The sequence below is a fragment of the Capricornis sumatraensis genome, chromosome 16, assembly GCF_032405125.1.
Source record: "Capricornis sumatraensis isolate serow.1 chromosome 16, serow.2, whole genome shotgun sequence".
Lineage (NCBI taxonomy): Eukaryota > Metazoa > Chordata > Mammalia > Artiodactyla > Bovidae > Capricornis > Capricornis sumatraensis.
In genome coordinates, this window is record NC_091084.1 from 82,384,885 (window position 1) to 82,391,769 (window position 6,885).

Below are 6,885 nucleotides of genomic sequence, written 5' to 3' on the forward strand. Positions count from 1 at the left end.
GAAAATGAAAGTAAAAGTGTTAGTTGCTCAGTCGTGTCTGATTCTTTGTGACACCATGTAGTGTAGCCCGCCAGGCTCCTCCATCAGTGGAATTCTCCAGCAGGAATACTGGAGTGGGTAGCCACTTCCTTTTCCAGGGGATCTACCCCATCCAGGGATGGAACCTGGGTCTCCTGCATTGCAGGCAAAATTCTTTACTGTCTGAGCCACCAGGGAAGCCCATAATAGCTTAATAAGTTCTCAAATTCAGTTCTATTTTCAGCCCTGTTTTATAGGTGATAATATTTAGAGGCTTAGAGAAGTTAATTTGCTCAAGATCACAGAACATTCAAGTGAAAGAGATGGTATTCACTCCAGATTTGTTGATACCAATGCCCACAGTTACAACCACAATAATTTGTGGACATCTCATGAATAGTTTTTTTGTGTTCCTTCTTGGCTCGATTTCCCCCACTTAATGCATAGGAAATAATACCATATCTGCATCACAGGCTGCAGTGATGACTGATTCAGGTCAGAGATTTAGGAAGACGTGTGCACATCTATCTTCCCTGGTGGCTTCCCCGGTGGCCTCCCCAGTGGCTCAGATGGCAAAGCGTCTGCCTGTGATGCGGGAGCCCCGGGTTCAATCCCTGGGTGGGGAAGATCCCCTAGAGAAGGAAATGGTGACCCACTCCAGTACTCTTGCCTGGAAAATTCCACGGATTGAGGAGCCTGGTAGGCTACAGTCCATGGGGTGACAAAGAGTCGGACATGACTGAGTGATTTCTTTGTGCATATATATATATATATGAAAGTGAAAGTGAAAGTTTCTCAGTTGTGTCTGACTCTTTGCAACCCCACGGACTTTACAATGCAAGGAATTCTCCAGGCCAGAATACTGGAGTGGGTAGCCTTTCTTCCTTCTCCAGGGGACATTCCCAACCCAGAAATCGAACCCAGGTCTCCTGTATTGCAGGCAGATTCTTTACCAACTGAGCTATCAGGGAAGTCTGTATAAAAACACACACATATATAAAATAGCTTTTGCTTTAAAAAACTTGGATTCATTTGAGCTGGAAGAGACACAGTGATCATCTAGTCCAGTAACTTCAATCTGAAGCTGGTTTAGCTAAGAGATTTGCCCAAGATGGCACAGCTAACTGGTAATAGCTTCATTACAATAAATTTGATATGTAGACACACCCTGTTTACAAAGCACATTCATTTTAGATAGGTATACCAACTATGCCACCTTGGGCAAATCTCTGAGCTCCACTGGGTTCAGGTCATAGCTGGGAAACCGAAGTTACTGGACTAGATGGTCACCATGTCTCTTCCAGCTCACATGAAGCCAAGTTTGTTAAAGGAAACGCTATGATTATGAGATCGTCATAGGAATATGGGGAAGAGGGGGAATTGAACCTGCAGGGACATGGCAAAGTGGTGCATGAAGTTAGCAGGGACAAAGCTCCATGACAACCTTGACTCCAGAGAGAAGGTGCCTGGAGATTTCTCACCTCCTAGTGGTCTTTTTCCTTTCACTTCTGCCCTTAAAAACACATTTAAGAGGCTCCCCAGTGAGGCCATCTCTCTGACTGCCAATGGACAGCCAATTCCATGGCGCAAATTTTTTGTGCTGAAGTGCAATAGGAAAATTTCTTGGCAAAAGAAAAACACAGTTTCAACGTTTCTCAAGAACTCTGTCTTCCTGGATACTGTGTCAAGGTGAGAGGGCATGACTTATAAGAACAATGAATTCTGTGTTGTCTCTTTGGCCATGTGATTTTTCCAGCTGGACTTCTGTGGAGCACGGTTTGTAATCTGTAACCTAAAATTTCAGGTATTGCTCTGTGGTGAGGGATGAGTGTTGAATTCTAGTCCTGCAATTTTTTAAGGATACTGTCTTAAACTCTGTTGTCTTCTGGTTTTTCACCCATAAAATTGGGGTAAATTATCATTTAGAATCAAATGACATGTCTGTAAAGTTTAACATACTGCAAAAGTTAAATGCTCCGGGAGTTGGTGATGGACAGGGAACCCTGGAGTGCTGCAGTCCATGGGGTCGTAAAGAGTCAGACACGACCGGGCGACTGGAATGAACTGAAAAGCTAAAAGAATGCTGAATTAAGGTAATATTTTCCTGAATTTCAAGGGAATAAGGTATGATCAAATGTGCTTGTCTATGTTTACCATCTTTCTTTCTTTTCTTCTTCTTCACAAAGACTCTTTTAATTTAATTTATTCCCTTGAGGATCTGCTTTTACATAATAACAATTGGATTTCCATTTCAATATATAGTTTTGAGTCATAATTTCTGAAGAGTAAAGCCAAGTTGGTTACTAGCAATGACTCAAATAAATGCTCATGTACAGTTTCACTGGTCTTTAAAAAAATTATTTGTTTTAAATTAAGGATAATTGCTTTACAGTGTTGCTTTGGTTTCTGCCATACGTCAACATGAATTAGCCATAGGTGCACGTGTGTGACCTCCCTCCCACCTCCCACCCTCTCCCTGCCCACCAGGTTGGTACAGATCCTCGGCTTGAGTTCCCTGATTCATGCCGTGAATCCCCACTGGCATGTGGTGGTGTCTATGCTTCCATGCCACTCTCTCCATCCACCTCACCCCTCCTTCCTGCCCCTCTCGCCTGCATCCATGAGTTTGTCCTCTATGCCTGCATCTCCACTGCTGTGCTGCAAATTCATCAGCACCATCTTTCTAGATTCCATACGAATGTGTTGCTACGCGATATTTGCTTTTCTCTTCCTAATTCCACTGGTCTTTGAAATGTGTCAAGTAGATCTCCAGCATCATCCTTGGAGACCCTGGGGGACTGGAGACTCTAGGGTAGGTGACATAGATATCAGAGAGGCCCCCCTTCCAAGCACGGGGAGGGTGGACATAACTATCCCTTTTAACCTTGTTCTTCTTCATCCAGCAGCTTCCTTCATCTTCTTCATTCCTGCCTTTCTTCCCTGATTTTGTGCCCTGTACCACTCTCCCAAATGACCATGTCCTTAGAACACACTTGGACAAGGTTTTAATAAGCTCTTTATGTCATTCAGTCTCTGCAACAGCCTTGTGAGGTGGTAAGTATTATTAATCCCGTCATAAATGAGGCAACTGAGGCACAGACTGTTAGTAACTTGGCAGGGGTCACACCGCCAGGAGGCATTAATGAAAGGAAAGTCTGAAAGTCTGTTCTCTGTCGTTCTCTTATTGTGATTCTCTGTCTGTCATTTTCCCTCTTCCTCTCTCTATCCTAACAATTAAGGATTAGAGATTTGCATATTATAATAAGTTATTCTTATAAATATGAGCTGTAGAAAATTGAAAACCAACAGATAAGTATAAAGAAGAAAATCAAAATGATATCACTCATTACTTTTGGCATTTTTAATTGGAACACATGTTGTGTGCATGTGTGTAAGAGAGAGAGAAGTTGAGCGAGCAGTTATATGATTTTTTTTCTTCCAGAAATGATAGATTATTTTGTGTACTCATCAGCACTATGTATGGGTGCCATCTCTTAGTCACATACTCTTTGTATTCACATTAAAGGTGTTCCTTCTGTATATTTTTGGACTATGTTTCTCATTTCATTCTGTATTTCAAAATTATATAAGTGGGTTTCTCAACCATAAGCAAGTTCCAAATTGTTATATCATATATTTTCTCTTAAAGTTTCTGGTTTGTTGTTATATTTCAGAAATTTGTTTTTCATTCCAAGATTATACAAAAGTGTATCTGTTCATTTCCCTAGTGCTTTTTACTTACAATAAGCCAGGACAGACAGAACACTCAGGAAGGACTTTTCTATCAATTTAAAACTACTAAATTTGTCATAGATTAAATTATTATCCATATTTGAATTTATTCTTAAACTTCTATTTATCCTTCTGACATACGCTCATTTCTATAAGAATAATGAAATATTAGTGTTTATCAGTTCAGTTCAGTTCAGTCACTCAGTCGTGTCTGACTCTTTGCGACCCCATAAATTGCAGCACGCCAGGCCTCCCTGTCCATCACCATCTCGCGGAGTTCACTCAGACTCACATCCATCGAGTCAGTGATGCCATCCAGCCATCTCATCCTCGCTTGTCCTCTTCTCCTCCCGCCCCCAATCCCTCCCAGCATCAGAGTCTTTTCCAATGAGTCAACTCTTCGCATGAACTGGCCAAAGTGCTGACGTTTCAGCTTCAGCATCATTCCTTCCAAAGAAATCCCAGGGCTGATCTCCTTCAGAATGGACTGGGTGGATCTCCTTGCAGTCCAAGGGATTCTCGAGAGTCTTCTCCAACACCACAGTTCAAACGCATCAATTCTGCTGAGCTCAGCCTTCTTCATAGCCCAACTCTCACATCCATACATGACCACTGGAAAAACCATAGCCTTGACTAAACGGACCTTAGTCGGCAAAGTAATGTCTCTGCTTTTGAATATACTATCTAGGTTGATCATAACTTTTCTTCAAAGGATAAGCGTCTTTTAATTTCATGGCTGCAGTCACCATCTGCAGTGATTTTGGAACCCCAAAAAATAAAGTCTGACACTGTTTCGATTGTTTCCCCATCTATTTCCCATGAAGTGATGGGACTGGATGCTATGATCTTCATTTTCTGAATGTTGAGTTTTAAGCCAACTTTTCACTCTCCTCTTTCACTTTCATCAAGAGGCTTTTTAGTTCCTCTTCACTTTCTGCCATGAGGGTGGTGTCATCTGCATATTTGAGGTGATTGATATTTCTCCCAGCAATCTCGATTCCAGCTTGTGTTTCTTCCAGCCCAGCGTTTCTCATGATGTACTCTGCATAGAAGTTAAATAAGCAGGGTGACGATATACAGCCTTGACGTACTCCTTTTCCAATTTGGAACCAATCTGTTGTTCCATGTCCAGTTCTAACTGTTTCTTCCTGATCTGCATACAGATTTCTCAAGAGGCAGGTCAGGTGGTCTGGTATTCCCATCTCTTTCAGAATTTTCCACAATTGATTGTGATCCACACAGTTAAAGGCTTTGGCATAGTCAATAGAGCAGAAATATATGTTTTTCTGGAACTCTCTTGCTTTTTCCATGATCCAGCGGATGTTGGCAATTTGAACTCTGGTTCCTCTGCCTTTTCTAAAACCAGCTTGAACATCAGGGAGTTCACGGTTCATGTATTGCTGAAGCCTGGCTTGCAGAATTTTGAGCATTACTTTACTAGCATGTGAGATGAGTGCAATTGTGCGGTAGTTTGAGCATTCTTTGGCATTGCCTTTCTTTGGGATTGCAATGAAAACTGCCCTTTTCCAGTCCTGTGTTTATAAGACTTCTAAATAACTGAAATTCAAGTCCTTTCTAATTACTTTTTTTTAAATTTTCTTTTTGTTTGCTATTATTAATTTCCTCTTTTATCACAAGGGAAGGCAGTTTGTAGCATAGAAAACCTGCAAAGTTTGATTGCAAAACTTCCACATGACTGAGGGAAGCAGAGACACTTGGAGGGCACAAACAAAACTTGTGTGCACCGGGACCCCGTGATCCCCAGATGAGACTGAGCCAAACCTGCCTGTGAGTGTTGGGGGTCTCCTGTGGAGGGCAGCCGGCAGAGTCCTGCTCTGGGGACAGAGGTGCCGGCAGCCACAGTCCTGGGAGGCAGGTATGTTGGCATAAGTCTTCTTGAGGAGGTCTCCATTAGCCATACCAGAGAGCCTGCGGACTCAAGGGCTGGGCTGCCCCAGCCATCTGCAGACAATTCAATTCAAGTCTTACAGAACGCAGCCTGCCCACCACAGCAAGACCTAGTTTCCCCCAGTGCCAGTCCCTCCTGTCAGGAAATTTGCACAAGCTTCTTATCTTCATCCACCAGAGGGCAGACAGAAGAAGCAAGAACTATGATCCCACAGCCTCCAGGACGAAAACCACAAGCAGAGAAAGCTAACCAAAACCATCACATGGACCACAGCCTTGTGTAACTCAATGAAGCTAGGAGCCATGCCACGCAGGGCCACCCAAGATGGACAGGTCATGGTGGGAGTTCTGACAAAACGTGGGTCACTGGAGAAGGGAATGACAAACCCCTTTGGTATTCTTGCTTTGAGAATCCCATGAACAACATGATGAGACAAGAAGACAGGACACTGCAAGATGAACTCTCCAGGTCAGTAGGTGTCCAATATGCTACTGGAAAGAGCAGAGAAATAGTTCCAGAAAGAATGAAGAGGCTGGGCTAAAGTGCAAACAACTCCCAGTTGTGGCTATGTCTGCACGTGAAAGTAAACTCCAGTGCTACAAAGAACAATATTGTACAGGAACCCGGAATGTGAGGTCCATGAATCAAGGTAAATTGGATGCAGTCAAGCAGAAGACAGCAAGAGTGAACACTGACATTTTAGGAATCGGTGAACTAAACTGGATGGTCAAGGGCAAATTTCATTCAGATGACCATTATATCCACCACTGCAGGCAAGAATCCCTTAGAAGAAATGGAGTAACCCTCATAATCGACAAAAGAACCTGAAATGCAGCACTTGGGTGCAATCTCAAAAATGACAGAATGACCTTGGTTCCTTTCCAAGGCAAATCATTCAACATCACAGTAATCCAAGTCTATGCCCCAACCACTCCTGCTGAAGAAGCTGAATTGGAATGGTTCTATGAAGAACTACAAGACCTTCTAGAACTAACACCAAAAGATGTCCTTTTCATCATAGGGGATTGGAATTTCAATGTAGGAAGTCAAGAGACACCTGGAGTAACAGACAAGTTTGGCCTTGGGGTACAAAATGAAGCAGGGCAAAGGCTAACAGTTTTGTCAAGAAAACATACTGGTAATAGCAAACATCCTCTTCCAACAACGCAAGAGATGACTCTACTCATAGACATCAACAGATGGTCAATATCAAAATCAGATGGACT

At 42.7% G+C, this 6,885-nt stretch overlaps 1 non-coding gene across 1 annotated transcript; it reads left to right on the forward strand.

Moving 5' to 3' along the window:
• The first annotated feature begins 572 nt into the window (after positions 1-572).
• On the forward strand, positions 573-644 carry TRNAH-GUG (transfer RNA histidin (anticodon GUG)). Its single transcript has one exon. It is a non-coding gene; the product is annotated as a tRNA-His (tRNA).
• The last annotated feature ends 6,241 nt before the right edge of the window (positions 645-6,885 follow it).